This window comes from Carcharodon carcharias, chromosome 3 (assembly GCF_017639515.1).
Source record: "Carcharodon carcharias isolate sCarCar2 chromosome 3, sCarCar2.pri, whole genome shotgun sequence".
NCBI lineage: Eukaryota > Metazoa > Chordata > Chondrichthyes > Lamniformes > Lamnidae > Carcharodon > Carcharodon carcharias.
Window position 1 is genome coordinate 222,121,185 of NC_054469.1, and position 16,717 is coordinate 222,137,901.

Sequence of the window (16,717 nt, forward strand, 5' to 3'; positions counted from 1 at the left end):
GTCGAAGGAGCCTTGGTGTGTTCCTGAAATGCACCTTGTAGATGGTACACATTATGACCAGAATTTTCCCCTTGGTGATTTGGGGGTGGGGCCATGCGAGAGAGTGCACTTTGACAGATGGGGATTACCTACCCCCCGGAACAGGAAGCACATAGCACTTGCCATTGGGGATGCCTCTGGGCGGGCCTTAATTGGCCCACCCACTTAAAATGGTGGCGGGCCCTGTTTCAGTGGCTGGGGTCGGCTGCCCGCTCGCTGCCAAGCCGGTGGGGCCCGCATGCCATCTGAGGGCAAGATCCTGCCCTGTGTGTTGGTGGTGGAGGGAGTGAATATTTAAGGTGGTGGATGGGGTCCCAATCAAGGACTTTGCTTCGTCCTGGATGGTGTCTAGCTTCTTGAGTTTTATGGGAGGTGCACTCATCCAGGCAAGTGGGGAGTATTCCATCACACTCCTGACTTGTGTCTTGTAGATGGTGGACAGGCTTTGGGGAGTCAGGAGGTGAGTTACTCGCTGCAGGATTCCTAGCCTCTGACCTGCTCTTGTAGCCATATATTTATATGGCTAGCCCAGTTCAGTTTCTGGTCAATGGTAACCCCCAGGACATTGATAGAGGGGGAATTCAGCGATGATAATGCCATTGAACATCAAGGGACAATGGTTGGATTCTCTCTTGTTGGACATGGTCATTGCCTGGCACTTGTGTGGCACAAATGTACTTGCCACTTGTCAGCCCAAGCCTGGATATTGTCCAGGTCATGCTGCATATGGACATGGACTGCTTCAGTATCTGAGGAGTCATGAATCATCATTGTGCAACCATCAGCGAACACCGCCACTTCTGACCTTATGATGGAGGAAAGGCCATTGACGAAGCAGCTGTGGATGATTAGGGTTAGGACACTACACTGACAAACTCCAGTAGTAATGTCCCGGGACTGAGATGATTATCCTCCAACACCCACAACAATCTTCATTTGTGCTAGGTATGACTCCAACCAGTGGACAGTCTTGCCCCTGCTTCTGATTGACTCCAGTTTTGCTAGGGTTACTTGATGCCACACTCAGTCAAATACTGCCTTGATGTCAAGGGCACTCACTCTCATCTCACCTCCTGAGTTCAGCTCTTTTGTCCATGTTTGGACCAATGATCAAATGAAGCCAGGAGCTGACTGGCCCTGGCAGAACCCAAACTGAATGTCAGTGATTCAAGTTATTGCTAAGCAAGTGTCGCTTGATAGCACTGTCAATAATCCCTTCCATTACTTTACTGATGAAGGAGAGTAGATTGATGGGGCGGTAATTGGCCGGGTTGGATTTGTCCTGCTCTTTGTGGACAGAACATACCTGAGCAATTTTTTACATTGCTGGGTAGATGCCAGTTGTTGTAACTGTACTGGAACAGCTTGGCTAGGGGTGCAGCTAATCCTGCAGCACAAGTCTTCAGTACTATTGCCGGAATGTTGTCAGGGCCCATAGCCTTTGCCTTCAGCCATTTTTTGATTTCACATGGAGTGAATCAAATTGTCTGAGGCTTGGCATCTGTGATGCTGGGGACTTCAGGAGGAGGCTGAGGTGAGTCATCCACTCGGTACTACTGATGGTTGCAAATGCTTGATCTTGGTCTTTTGCACTGATGTGCTGGGCTTTCCCATCATTGTGGATGGGGACATTTGGGGAGCCTCCTCCTCCAGTTAATTGTTTAATTGTCCACCACCATTCATGATTGGATGTGGCACTCAGAGCTTCGAGCTGATCTGTTGATTTTGGGATCACTTAGCTCTGTGTATTGCATGCTGCTTCCACAGTTTGGCATGCAATTAGTCGTGTTGTAGCTTCACCAGGTTGATGCCTCATTTTTAGGTATACCTGGTGCTGCTCCTGGCATGCCCTCCTGCACTCTTCATTGAACCGATGAAAACTGAAAATTAGACTTCCAACAGTCCTGCACTGGCATGGCAGCCTAGAATTTTTGTGTCCAAGTTGGGAGTAGGATTAGAACCCACAATCTTTGGTTCCACTGAGGCACAGCTGATACTTCATTAGCCCTCTATTGGAAATTGAGCTTGCTCTGCCAGTTTTCTGATAAACATGTGCAACAAGAAAAATAGTTGGCAGGGTCTCGTAAACACTGAACAGCAAAAACTTGTGGTAGTGTTCCACAGAGAGTGCAATTTACAAACCTAGGTTCAGTAAAGTAGATCGCCTGCTCATGATTAAAGTCAATGGTCATGGTGTGCGAGTCTGTAATTGATTGACTCTACTCCTTAATGGTTATCTTAATTGACCGGCTTTGAAGTAAAGGATTTTTAAAAAATTACATGCAGGAATTTCAGTTGTCAGCAATTGACACAGCACACGATTTATCGGTGACCGTTGGAAAATCCCCTCCTCCCCATTCCCTCCCCATCTCCCCTCTCCACCCCTTTACCTAAGGCATCAATCCCCCAACTGTCGATGGTGTGTCTGGCTGGATGAGATTAGCCCTGATAATTTCAAAGAGTCAAAGGAGGAAAGAATGGGCCAGTCCTTCCGGTCTCCAAGTGAGCAAACTCCAGAGGTCCCGAGGAAGATGCTCTACTGGATCCCTTGGAAGTCCCAACATGAAGATTCTGTAGGAATTGTTCAGGAAGTTTCAACTTCGGATGGCCAATTGCCCTGCTCCTGGGACCATCCGAGAAAGTCTCCAATTATGAACCGGAGACTTCGAAGGATTTCCATTCACTTAAATGGAAACTTTGCATAGGAAACGTTAGACAGAAGGAAAAAGCAGTTCTAACTCTTGGGCAATTGTACAACTGATCCCGCTGACACTCCACTGTCACTGCCCTGACTCCCTTCCAACCCTCCAACTCCTCCCTGAACCTCCGATTCCACTCCTACCCTCTGGCTCTCTGAACCCCAGAATCTCTGACCCTCCCTCAACCCTTCAACTCTCCCCAACCCTCCAACTCTTCCCAACCCTCCAAGTCTCCCCTAAACACCTGACCCCCCCAACCCTCCAACTCTCCCTCAACACTCCGAGTGCCCCAACCTCCTGCGTCTCCCCTAAATGTCCCACCCCTGTGACCCACCAACTCCCCCACCGACCATCCCCGATTCTCCTAGTCCCCCCCTACCAACCACAGTCAAAAGCTATTTAAATGCCCTATATCTTTTCGCTTTATTAGTGAATGAAGACTTAACAGAACACAACAGCTATAGCCGTAAAAACGGGATGTGGCTTGGCTTCCTGATAGTGATTGCCATTCTTCAGAAGATTCAGCCCACCACATCCAGCCATTGCGCCTTTTTCAATTGAACAAAAGCTTGGGGGCACAACTGTCCCCTGGTGCTTTCTGCATGGTAATGCCTTGACAAATTGAAGTCCACTTGCCAACCAATCAGCACCTTTTTCCTCATGCAGTATAAATTGTAGTTCCCTTGGAAACTTGGTATTCTTGCATTTGTCCTGGTGAGTGCAAGATGAAAAGTTTCAGCAGCATGTCTCTTTTTTTCAACAATTTCAAAGAATTGAGTTGAGGAAATTGACAAGGGTAATATTTTAAATACTCAGGAGTCACGCCTAAGGATAGTTTTTGTAGCCCCTGCAATAATAAAAAGGACCAAGACCTCTAGCAGGCCAATCTTAGGCAATGTGGCATCATATTCGTGGGTGAACGTGCACTTGAGCATTTTACAGGTGAAGAGTTCCCATCAGTGGAGTACTGTGGGGAATGGAGCGATCAGAATGATCTCAGGGGCAATTAATCATCCCCTGCACACAAGGTTCTTTGTGGAATCGGTTGAATTAGGTTCGGAGTTATTGTCTTCTTGACAAATGTATTTATAATTATTCGCCTCTCAGGGGAGAATCTGAGAAAATTGTCCTTGATGATTTGGAAAGAGAAGTTGACGAAGCTCGGTTCCCCTTTCTTCACACTTTCTAATGCTCCTTGTTTCTTTGTGCTTGTCAGTGTCAACTTATTTGATGATTAAATGTTGCACTTTTCAGATTGTCTATGATTTGCACAAAAGCATCGCGTGTCCAGGATACCTCCTGTTTTTTGGACTCGGCTCCTATGAAAAATCCCTAGGGTGGAATTTTAAGCTGGTGGGATCTTACAGCCCCGTTGAAGCCAATGGAACTATGATCGGCTTGGCCCGCACTGCGGCAGGGCTGTAAAATTCCGCCCCTGAAGTGTAAATTGGAGTAAGATGACTGTGCGTTGCCAAACACAAATAAATTAACGGGTTCCTAACAAATTTCCCTTCAATAACAAATGGGTTAACGGATTTGTTAAAGTAGCAGCCAATCAAATCCCATGCACATGTGTCAGAGCGTTCATACGCTTATGTCACAAAAGTGAGAATTGACTAATAATTCCTAAAGTCACTTGTTGAGTTTTGAAATGGAATAGACGTTGACAGGATCAAAAGTGAAGCCAATGTCCGGTAGACTGAGCATTCTGCGCCATCACTGATAAGAGAAAACGCAGCTAAATCCCATATGTTGCTTGGTTTCTAAAGGGGTCAAAGGCTACCCTTTTGGAATTATTTTCTGCCAGTTTCCATAGCGGCAGGAGCGCAGCAACATGCGACCGACAGAGTTCAGAGTTACATACAGTGTACCAAAATGGTGTAGGAAACAAATCGGAAAATGCTGGAAGAGCTCAGCAGTTCTGGCAGCAGCTGTGGAGTGAGAAACAGAGACTGCGGGCAGAATTTTCCCTGCCTGCTGGGCGGGGGCATGATGGGAGGCGTGAGCGGGCAACATGGCGCGATCGGTTTCACAACGGCGGGAAGGCACATCAGGATTGTCTGCTCAGCCCGCCGATAGCGGGCCACGTTTCTTGCCATCACCGTGGGGTGGGCAGTACGTCATTTTACCCCGCCCGCTACCGCACTGAGTGCAAATTTGGGGAAATCCCGCCCAACGTTTCGAGCTGAGAATGACTCTTTTTCGGAACTGAAGGGAGGTAGAAATGTCTTTGTTCTGAATAAGAGTGATACTTGACCCAAAACGTTAACTCTCTTTTTCTTTCCACAGACGCTGCCTGACCTGCTGAGTTTTTCCAGCACTTTCTGTTTTTATTTCAGCTTTCTAGCACCTGCAGTACTTTTATTTTATTATATTGATGAGGGGATCATCTTGACAAGAAATAGGTATATCGTGGCAAAACTGCAAGGCTCTTTTACGAAGCAGTGAGATTTTTCAGCGCTTGGAACATTAATCCTTTTTGTCTTTCTGTGTTCTGCTATAATTCTCCCCCATTTTTTCCTTACAAATCCTTCACAATTTTTGCCTTTGGCTTGATTTTGAAGAATTCATTTTTGGTCTGAAAAAGCAATCAAAGCACCGGACTCGTTCTCTCTTCCCTAATTCAGTGGCTCACAGTGTGTATGATTTCACTGCCACCCCCGCAGCCATTTGACTTTGACGGCTAGACACAGCTAGTGTTGCGAGATATTCAAATGGCCATTATTCAAGACTAAGCCCTTCACGTTGAGTGTTATTGGCCTATTCCATCATGATCGGCATCAGCACGGGCTCAGTGGGCTGAATGGCCCCTTTCTCTAATTCTAAGATCGATTTTGTCCCGGCCGCATTATCAAACACTAATCCTAAATTAGTGATCAGCAGGAGGAAGCCTGATTGATCTTTCTGCTCGTTAAATCAGGAACAATCTGTCGTGTCCCTGGCAATGACCTGGGCCTGAATTTTTAGGTGGACAGGCAGGTGCGATGGGCGGGTCCAGGAGCGGCCAGGAAATGGACCACTAACTGCGATCAGCCTCCGATCGCGATTTCACGCTGGCAGGTCAATTAAGGCCCGCCCAGCGTAAAACATGGCTCCCCCAATAGTCGGGAAGGGCCAGGCGGGGTCGAGACCCTGTTGGTCACCGGGTCAAATGGCGACCTGATGGCCAGTTTCAAAACAGCATAAGCAGCCCCTGGAAGGCTGCAAGCAACAGACACATCTTCAGTGTTATGACCACGAAGCTATAGCATCAAAGTGAGGCTGCAGATACCAGGCGGGAGGGCAGGTCTGATGGGCACTTGGCCCTCTGGTTTCCTGACGAGTGCCTCGCAGTCCTCCTGGAGAAAATGGCTGCCAGGAGGGACACCCTTGACCCCAGGGATGGCAGTAGGAGGCCACCGCACCTTACAAAAAGAGCTTGGTGGAGGGGTGGGGGGGGTGGGGGGGTTGGGGGGGCGGGGTAGCAGCGCTGGTCACCTGCCATGATGTTGTGCAGCGCACCTGGGTCCATTGCTGCAAGAGGTTTATCAACCTGCTGTGCTCAGGAAGGGTACCGTGTTGGCATGGATCGGTGTGGTGAAGCGTTAAGGTCTCGCCATCCCTCCCGTGGAGCTCAGGGGTGTTAGAGTCTGAGTGCCAACTGTCAATGACGCCGGAGCTGGCCAAGGGGGGTGAGCCCTGGCTGCTTGGACTGAGTGCCTCGCGGCTCGAGGGCCACAACTCAGATGTGCCCTGTGAGGTGCTCCTCAGCTAGGGTTGGCCAGGCTGCAATGGCGCTGCAGGTAGAGAGTGGACTAGTCAATGCTCCTCTGTCCTTTCAGGGGAAGACGACCCACAACAACATTGACTAGGTCGTGCACTAGCAGAGGCCCCCAAACCTCCTAATCCTAATGAGGTATGAGCTGGCACACACCTCAGTCAACTAGCTGCAGAGAGGCTGGGGTGCCAGATGAAGGTAAGAGTGCCGTGCACAGAGGCAAGAGTTTCAGATGGTGCAAACATTCTTGTGCAGTCTCATCATTAATAGAAGCCTCCAGACTGAGTTCCCCATTGATCACTGAAAGATGATGGCACCGTGATGCAGATCTCCATTGTCTCACCAGGGTGCCTGGCATGCACAGTGACAGTGTGACGACTGAAAGTAATGACGTCACTGTCCTCTCTTAGATTTGTCACCATGCACCCAATCGCAGGACCCCGAAGAGCCACCCCTGATGTCAGAGAACCGCCGGGCTCCAGATGCACCTGCGTCACACCCGCTCTCTGAACCAGGCACCAGCGCAGATACCAGCACCTCAGGTGGGTGTTAGATCAGTGGCTAGAATGTCGGTGCACAGTTCCTGCGGGCTCCTCTCAGGGCGCTCTGGATGACAGCAGCAGCTCCTCCGCCCCTCTGCCAGTGAGCGAGGCATCTGATGAGGCTGCGGTGATTGGGGAGATGCCAGCCGTGGCACTGGCCGCTCCCTCCCAAGCGGGTCCAGCACAGGCTCCACTGGCCAGAGGACAACTGAGTCAGCAGGGTGTCTCCAATGCTGCTGCCAGCAAGGGGGGATGGGGGACCAAGACGTAGCACTCATAAACATAAGTCTACGGCACCATGAACCCAAGTGGGGCTGGTCATGGGAGATCTTCTGTTGTGTAATGTTTTGTTTATGTGTACTGGTCTGGGTTTGAAGACCAGAGAAGGTTATGTTAATTTGTTTGCACTGTCAAAATGAGACTTTTTTTTTTCGTAATGGCCTGAGCATGCTTCACCATTTTAATTTTTGGGGCAGGGTACGCCAGGATGTAATGCTGAACATGAGTGGCTCTAAACGTTATGGCACTGGCACTGACTGGTCTTTGGGTTCAAAGAAAAGGGTCATTTCAGACATCCAGGATGGAGGCGGCAGCCCTGGTATGAGGTGGGAGCAGATCTTTGGCAGCCTAGCTGAAGAAGTGTTGGATCAAGGTGTCCCTGGTGTCCCTGCCTCCCTAAAGGGTACAGAGGTCTGCCTCCACACCCTCAGCATTCTCCTCTTCTGACTCACTACTGGATTCATCCTCTGTGGCCTGTGGAGCTGCGTCAAAATCCTCTTCCTCCACTGGGTCCCCCCCTTGCCAGTGTCAGATTGTGGAGAGCGCAGCATGTGACTATGATCTGGGGGGGTATTGTAGTGCTCCCCCTGAATGGTCCAGGCATCGGAAGTGCACCTTGAAAAGACCTATGTTTCTCTCTATCACCGCCTGTGTGGAGGCGCGGCTCCTGTTAGACCGCTGCTCTGCCTCTGTTCTTGGGTAGCGGAGAGGCATCATGAGCCACCTGTTCAATGGATAGCCCTTGTCACCCAGCAGCCATCGATCCATTTGGGCTGGAGCACTGAAGAGCCTCAGCACCTGGGAGTGTCTCAGGATATAAGCATCATGGGAGCTGCCTGGGTACCTTGCACAGACTTGAAGTATCTACATCCTGTGGTCACACACTATCTGCACGTTCATGGAGTGGAAGCCCTTCCTATTGACAAAGGCATCGGGCTCACCTGCTGGCGCCTCGAAGGCCACATGTGTACAGTCTATTGCACCCTGGATGCAGGGCAAGCCAACAATCATTGCAAAGCCTCTGGTTCACTCTGCCTGGCTGGCCTCATCCATACGGAAATGAATGAAAGTCAATGCACGCCTGAACAGAGCTTCTGTCACCAACTTGACACAAGTATGGACAGCTGATTGGGAGACTCCACACAGATTCCCTCACTGAGCCCTGGAAAGAGCCGGAGGTATAGAAGTTGAGGGCCACTGTGACCTTCAGAGCCACTGGCATGAGGTGTCCACCCACACAGTCGGAGCCGATCTCAGGACAAATAATATGATAAATGGAATTCACAGTCTCCATGGACATTGCACCTTGGACATAGTGAGGTAGTTGCATCGCTGCCTGTAAACCCTGGCAGCAGGATAGTGGCATCTTCTGTGGCTCCTTCAGCCTTGGACTTCCTGCTGGCCCTGTGCCCCTTGTGCCTGCGCCTCTCCTCCCACAGGTCCCTCCCCTGGATGCTGTATTAGGAAACCTGGCCTCTTCTCCCTTCTGCCCCTCTCTTCCTCCTCAGAGGAGGTGCCTCCAGCAGAGACCACAATCCCCATTACCAGAGTCACAGAAGGCTGTCTGATATCTGGAAGGGTCCACACTGTCAGAATCCTTTGGGGGCTTTGGACACACTAATGAGTTCTGAAATGAAGCCAGGAAATGCTAAGAATGAAGCCCCAAACAGAGATGAAGCTGCCAAATAGCAATAAGCAGCCTATCCCCAAAGCTCCCCATGACTCACACTGGCAATGCTGCAGACTCTTTTTATCCTGCCCTTGGATGAGGTTTTGCGAATTGGCAGCTGCCCTGCCCATTTTGCCCGTGCGATGAGTGTGAAATCACACGGGTAATGAAATTGCCTTTTTAATGGCCTTAAGTGGCCTATTAATTAAGGACGGGCGCGGCACTGATACCCGCATGCACCCGCTGACCGAAGTATTGCTCGAGCACTGGAGGTCGCCAGGATGCTAACCTGAGGTCATCTTGCGCAATTTCGCATCCAGTCGAGTCAGGCGCCAGCCCACAGGCCGACCTAAACATTCTGGCCCTGGTCAGATCAGTTCACTTGGCAAAGACCAACGATTAAATCTGGGCTCAATGTCTTAGCTCAAAGAGTCACCTGGGAAAACTGCGCACAGGCTGTTGTCTCAGGTCCCACTCCAGGTGCGGAATTGTCCCAGAATTGCACTAAGTGCAGTAAGGGGCGTGTAAAAACCTTTTACCCGCTGGCCACAATGGCAGCTTTTTGCGCCATATTGTCCCCTCCCCGCATCATGATTTATGCGGTCATGGGAAGCACGCCGTTTCGCTGGCAGGCTTCCATGATTCGCATGCCATACTGTCACCTCGCCGCTTCCTCACTCTGCATTTGAACTGCAGCCGCGCGCACAACTCTCAATGATCCCAGCCCAAGAGTGTTGCACAGAAGACATGACCTCAATAGGCAAGAAGACTGCAGCCCTCCGTTTTTCTGATGCATCTCTGAAATGCCTCTTGGATGCTGTGGAGGGTGCCCGTGATGTCCTCTACCCACCCCCATCCCCCACCCCCTGCTCTGACCACAGGAGGTCCATCAGTGTCATCATTCCAGCTTGGTAGACGATGGCAGAGGTGGTCAGTGCCAATGCTGCACAGAGGAGGTTGGCCATCCAATGCAAAACGAGGATTAATGATCTCATCCGTGCTGCCAGGGTAAGGCAACCATCTCATCACTTTAAATTCACACACCCACAAGCCCATCACACATTCACTGGCATCTCACTCACTGCCAGCTCAAGGGACATCACCACTCACTCTCTCACACACACCCTCACATCTCCATCTGGACTCATCTCCTCTGGAGGCTGAATCCTCAGCCCTCATCCTCAAGAGGCCACTTGCACAGAACAACACATGCCTCTCCCACACCCTAGGATACCCCTCTTCTCCCATACAGCCCTAGCCCTACAGCCTCTTCTCTTGCCTGAGGCCAATTCTCCCCCTACCCCAAGCAAGCCCTAGCCCTGCAGCTGTTGAAAAGCCACCCCCTCCTTACGGCTGGTCTGGTGGGTAGAGACCTGCCTGTGAGCCCCCCTAAAAGTGATGTGGTGCTGTCTGCGAAGCCTGGCATTGATGACTGCGAGCGCTGACTGAAGCAAAGTAGCAAAACCAACCTCGAAGTCCCAAGTGAAGCGCAGCTCGCCAGCTGCACGTTGCTTATGTACAGTTGTGAAACACATCGTGCCCAGATGATCCAGCATGGGGGGATGGGGGGGGATGATTCCGGCGGGCAGGCAAAGTTATGAGGTGCAAATGCACTGAAATTAGGTTCCCCACGTTGGACGGCAGGAAAGGTGGCCCACCATTGACGGGCGGAGTGGACAATCGCAAACTGGTTTCATGACGGTATAAAAGCGATTTTTGGCCTTCTCACCATATTGTCCACTCATGCCCAGCATGACACCCAATACCAATGGGGGTGGAAAATTCCGGCTAAGGAACTAAGCACAAAAGTTATGGCCGGCACTCTCCTGCAGTACTGATGGAGTGCTGCACTGTTGCAGGCATTGTCTATAGGATAAGACATGAAACTTTTTTAGAAAGACCTAAAAGATTCCATAGCACTATTTTGAAGAAGAGTAGGAATGTTCTGCCTGGTGCTCTGGCTAATATTCATCATCCAAAACACAGAATATCTAGTCATTATCACACTGCCGTTAGTGGGAGCTTGCTGGATGCAAATAGCTGCCATGTTTCCTCCATTACAACAGTGACTATACTTCAAAAGTACTTCATTAGCTGTTAAGAATTTTGGGGTTGCCTTGTGATTGTGAAAGGTGCTGGAGAAACTCAAGTCTTTCTCTAATACTTAATAGTCCCATGTAGGTGGGTTAAATTGTCCTGTGGATTTTCCTGCTCATACACTGTAGCCTGAACAGAACAGGCCTGAAAATCTTGAGAAAAACACTGTAAGCACTGTTAATGCCATTTTTGCTTCTAGTTTGAAACCAAACCTCATATGAGTGCTCTTCGCTTTTTATTTTGTGTCCATTTTTTGTATCATGTCCCACCTGGATTTGCCTGTTTTTTAAAAAAAACTAATCAGTATTTTCTCTAAAATCCATTGGGAAATTCCAAATAAAGAACATCACTGGAAGCTCTTCTGCTATTCAACTCATCCTGTGTTTACTCGTTAATGAGTTCCCAGGTTCAAACATTCAGTCTCAGGAACGACAAGACTGGTAACTTCCCAAAACTCAGGGAATATGGGGAGGCCCAGTCAGCCCAGCTTGTTTATACGGGTTTCCTGGGTGCGGGGGCTGGGGGCGGGGAGGTTCTTGTGAAAGAAGTGACAGGCAGCATTATCGGGGGAAAGTCACCAGCATGTTATTTCAGAAAGGAAACGATCTGGAAACTCCATTCAAGGGAAAAAGAAAAGAAAATAGATACATCAAGCAAAAAGCGTTACAGAAGAAAAACCCAGCTGCATTTCAAATTTATTCTCCTAGCTCCTTGCCACTTAAGCGATGTCTTAAAGTGAATAGAGGGAAACCAGGAGTGAGTGCATTCTCTCAAATGGAGGCAACATACCCAGCCCCAGATGTATGGCAGGGTAATGTTGTGAACTCACACCAATCAGAGCGTCTCCTGCCAGCACCTCAAATTGTAAATTCGGAAGAAAGCAGCCAGTGACTTCCCAATCATTCCTAAATTCCAATTTGTTCAGCCTGGTTCGGCCTGAGGTGATGTCAACTTTTCAAATTACCCTCATAAACCTCTTAAACTTTGTATTAATCCGTCTTCAATCAATGCAATGAAGGCCTATTGTTAATTAACTATTGAAAATTACTGCTTAATGATTGACCAATTGATTCAAGATTCAGTACAATTTTGGTTCTATAATTTTTCAGTTTTAATTCTTGCCAGTGACAGCCATCATATGTCATGCTCTTCCAGGGTTTCAACCGTGCACTGACAGAAATGATTTATGCATGACATAAATCATATTGTCTTCTGCCTTCTTCAAGGAGTTTTTTTTTATAAAAAGACATCTGAGCGTTTGTTCCATGGCAAAGTATGTTATCAGTAGACTCAAGGGATTAAACAAAGGCACAGATTTTCATTGAGGTTAAACTCAGACAACGGCAGCAAGGCACAGAAATAACGTTACTTTGTGAAGTTTCATTTCATCTGGGTAACTGATTCTGTTTTTTGTTGTTGTGACATTTGTTGAATCCACTCAGAATTAATGAAGCAGGATATGTTCAGGCTCTTGTAAAAGTTATAAGTAAATGGCTGCTGCACCTGGAAGGAGCATTTTGTGTTTTGGACAGTGGGGAGGGAGAAGGCAAAAGGGCAGGTACTGAATCCCTTATGCTTGCACAGGAGGGTTCCCTAAGAAGAGGAGCGGGTGCTGGGGTTTATGCAAGAGCGGGTCAGGGCCACAGTGGTAATGAGCCCTTGGTTCAGTCACTGGATCCATTTGCTCATGTAAGATGTTATGGGGGATATGCCTGGTCATAAGGTTCCAGATTGTGTTCAGGAACAATTCTGCTGCTGCTGATGGCCCACAGCACTTCATGGTTGCCCAGTCTTGAGTTGCTAGATCTGTTTGAAATCTATCCCACTTAGCATAGTGACAGTGCCACACAACACGATGGAGGGTATCCTCAATGTGAAGACGGGACTTCATCTCCACAATGACTGTGCAGTGGTCAGTCCTACCGATACTGTCATGGACAGATGCATCTTCAGCAGGCAAGCTGGTGAGGATGAGGTCAAGTATGTTTTTCCCTCTTGTTGGTTCCTTCACCCAGTCTAGCAGTTACATCCTTTAGGACTTGGCCAGTTCGGCCTGTAGTGGTGCTATCGAGCCACTCTTGGTGATGTACATCGAAGGCCCCCACCCAGAGTACATTCTGCGCCCTTGCCACCCTCAATGCTTCCTCGAATTGGTGTCCAACATGGAGGAGCACTGATTCATCAGCTGAGGGAGGGCGGTACGTGGTAATCAGCAGGAGGTTTCCTTGCCCATGTTTGTCCTGATGCCATGAGACCTCATGGGGCCCAGAATCAATGTTCCAGACTCCCAGAGCAACTGCCTCCCAACTATATACCACTGTGCAGCCACCTCTGCTGGATCTGTCCTGCCGGTGGTACAGGATATACCCAGGGATGGTGATGGTGGTGTCTGGGACATTATCCGTAAGGTATGACTCCATGACTATGATTATGTCAGGCTGTTGCTTGACTAGTCTGTGAGACAGCTCTCCCAATTTTGGCCCAAGCACCCAGATGTTAGCAAGGAGGACTGTTCAGGGCCAACAAGGCTGAGTTGTCATTTCCGGTGCCTAAGTTGATACCGGGTTATCTGCCCAGTTCCAATCCTTTTAGAATTTTTAGCAGTTTGAGACAACTGAGTGGCTTACCAGGCCATTCCAGGGGCAAGTTAAGAGTCAACCACATTGCTGTGGATCTGGAGTTACATGTAGGCCAGACCAGGTAAGGATGGCAGATTTCTTTCCCTAAAGGACATTAGTGAAGCATTAGTAACTATACATATACACAGTATAAGGTCTAAGCTAGGAGATATCTCCATGCTTGTCTCTACACCCATCTCTGTCCATTACAAGGCTGCCCTCTAGACTCAGGTCATGTGTTCCTTTACATCATACTGTGGGTGGTATTGTACCCAGTCCCATGTTAACCCTTTCTACGCCAGACCCTTAAACTATACCTCCCAAAAAGTCTTTCTCCAACGTATTTACAATGCATTCTTGTTTACCCAACATATTTACATTACCTCTACTACCCTTATCCCCCCTCAAGTCTCCATGTTTATAGGTTCAGGCAATCTGAAGGCTTTATGAATCTCCCAGATCTTGTCTTTACAGCAGTTGTACCCCCTAGAAATACAGGACAAAATTCCATTTGCCTTCTTAATTACTTGTTGCACCTGCATGCTAAATTTTTATGTTTCATGCACAAGAACACCCAGATCCCTCTGTGCTGCACTTTTTGGAGTCTCTCATCAGCTCCCACATGCTATAGCTGCAACACGTGACCTGCCCTGCCATCCCTATTCTTTTTAATTAATTCATTTGGATGTTAATTATTTTAAAAGTGAATTTCTTAACTATACACTTCAGCTGTAATAACATCTCCTGATTTAAACCATTTGGCCAAACAGAAGAGATAAAGAAGACATTGCGTGGCCCTGCCCGCCATTTTAAACGGAACTCCTGGCTCTTCACATGGTCCTTTTTGTTCAGAGTGAGCTTGGCTGCCATGTATTCAGCTGCCGACTCTCGCTGATCACATGCCTTTTAAAATGGCAATTCTGACTGCTGCTGATTTAAAAGCTTTTTTTAAAAACTCATTCTAGCCAAGAACTTTTTTTTTTAGCTCTCCCCTGCTAGGTTTTCTGACTCTGCACACGTTGGGTATTGAAGCTGGACTGGGTGCGATGATGTTCCCTGTTGCAGTACGGAGTTTTATTTCTGCTTCTGCTTCCAGTCCTGCTTTGAAGCTTCTCCCTCTATGTCTTCGCCCCTGGTGCTTTCTGCCAGGCCAGAATGCTGCTCTTTTAAATTTCCAGATTTTAAATTTCTTCCCCAACTTCTGTGAGGTTTTGGGTCATTCTGATAGCTGCTACCACGTTGGAAGATGCTGTGTGTAGTTCAGTAGGTCTCATGAAGAGGTTCTGAGTCTTGTATAGTTTAACAGTAAGTGTTTATTAACTACTAGTAACTATATACATATATATATAGTGTAAGGTCTAAGCTAGGGGCTTTCTTCATGCTTCCCTCTATGGACATTTCTGTCCAGTCCAAGAGTGCCCTCGAGATTTCGGTCATGTGTTCCTTCACATCACACTGTGGGCACTACTGGACCCAGACCCACGTTAACCCATCCTATGCCAGACCCTCATACTAGAGTTTAACTCAATCTAATACCATCAATCCGACCATCGACATCAGCCTTTGCCTCAACCTTCCCTAACCTTTTTGTGACTGAGGCCGCTACTCTTATCCCTAATTGTATTCTCTTTTGCATGAACTCTTTCGCTGATAGAATTCTACTTGATTAATTGATGGACAATATCATGACACTGGGTGTTTTATCTGTTATTCACTGACAAAAATTGGTTGCTTTCATTTAAAAGGAGCTTCCAAATCTTTAAGATAATCTGCATGATTTTTGCTCATGCCAGGTATTAAACATTTTAATGGGCAGAAGATTTTTTTACTAGGGAATGTAGAAACGGATATGTCAGATAAGGACCATTTCTAAAACTATAGGCCCCAAATTTCCAAACTACATCTGGTATTGCATTGATCCAGTGGGAGATTGACAGAAGACTCACAAATTAAAGCAAGATTTGAATTCATTGATTGGTCAGCCTCTCCAGCAGTTTCAGGGGGAAACAGCACCTTCCAAACAGAGGGACCTTGGTGTGCATGTCCACCAGTCCCTTAAGGTAGCGGGACAGGTAGATAAGGTGGTTAAGAAGGCATATGAGATACTTGCCTTTATTAGCCGAGGCATAGAATATAAGAGCAGGGAGGTTATGCTGGAACTGTATAAAACACTGGTTAGGCCACAGCTAGAGTATTGCGTGCAGTTCTGGAATCTACATTATAGGAAGGATGTGATTGCATCAGAGACAGTGTGGAGAAGATTTACCAGGATGTTGCCTGGGCTGGAGAGTTTTAGTTATGTAGAAAAATTGGATAGACTGGCATTATTTTCCCTGGAGCAGAGGAGATTGAGGAGGTCATGATTGAGGTATATAAAATTATGAAGGGCATAGATAGGGTAAGCAGGAAGGAACTTTTCCCCTTGGTGGAGGGATCAATAACCAGGGGGCATAGATTTAAGGTAAGGGGCAGGATGTTTAGAAGGGACGTGAGGAAGAATTTTTTCACCCAGAGAGCAGTGGAAATCTGGAACTCACTGTCTGAAAAGTTGGTAGAGGCAGAAATCCTCGTAATATTTAAGAAGTACTTGTATGTACACTTGCGATTGCCATGGCATACAAGGCAATGGGCCTAGTGCTGGAAAATGGGATTAGAATAGTTATGTATTTGTTTGACTGGTGCAGACTTGATGGGCTGAAGGGCCTTTTTCTGTGCTGTAGGCCTCTATGACTCTTTGACAAACCCGTGACCTCTACCACCCAGATGCACAAGAATACCATCACCTGCAAGTTCCCCTCCAAGCCACTCACCGCCCTGACTTAGAAATATATCTTCGTTCCTTCACTGTCACTGGGTCAAAATCCTGGAACTCCCTCCTGTGGGTACACTGTGGGTGTACCTACATCACATGGACTGCAGCGGTTCAGGAAGGCAGCTCACCATCACCTTCTTAAGGGCAATTATGAATGGGCAACAAATGCTGGCCTCACATACCAAAAACAAATTTTTAAAGATTG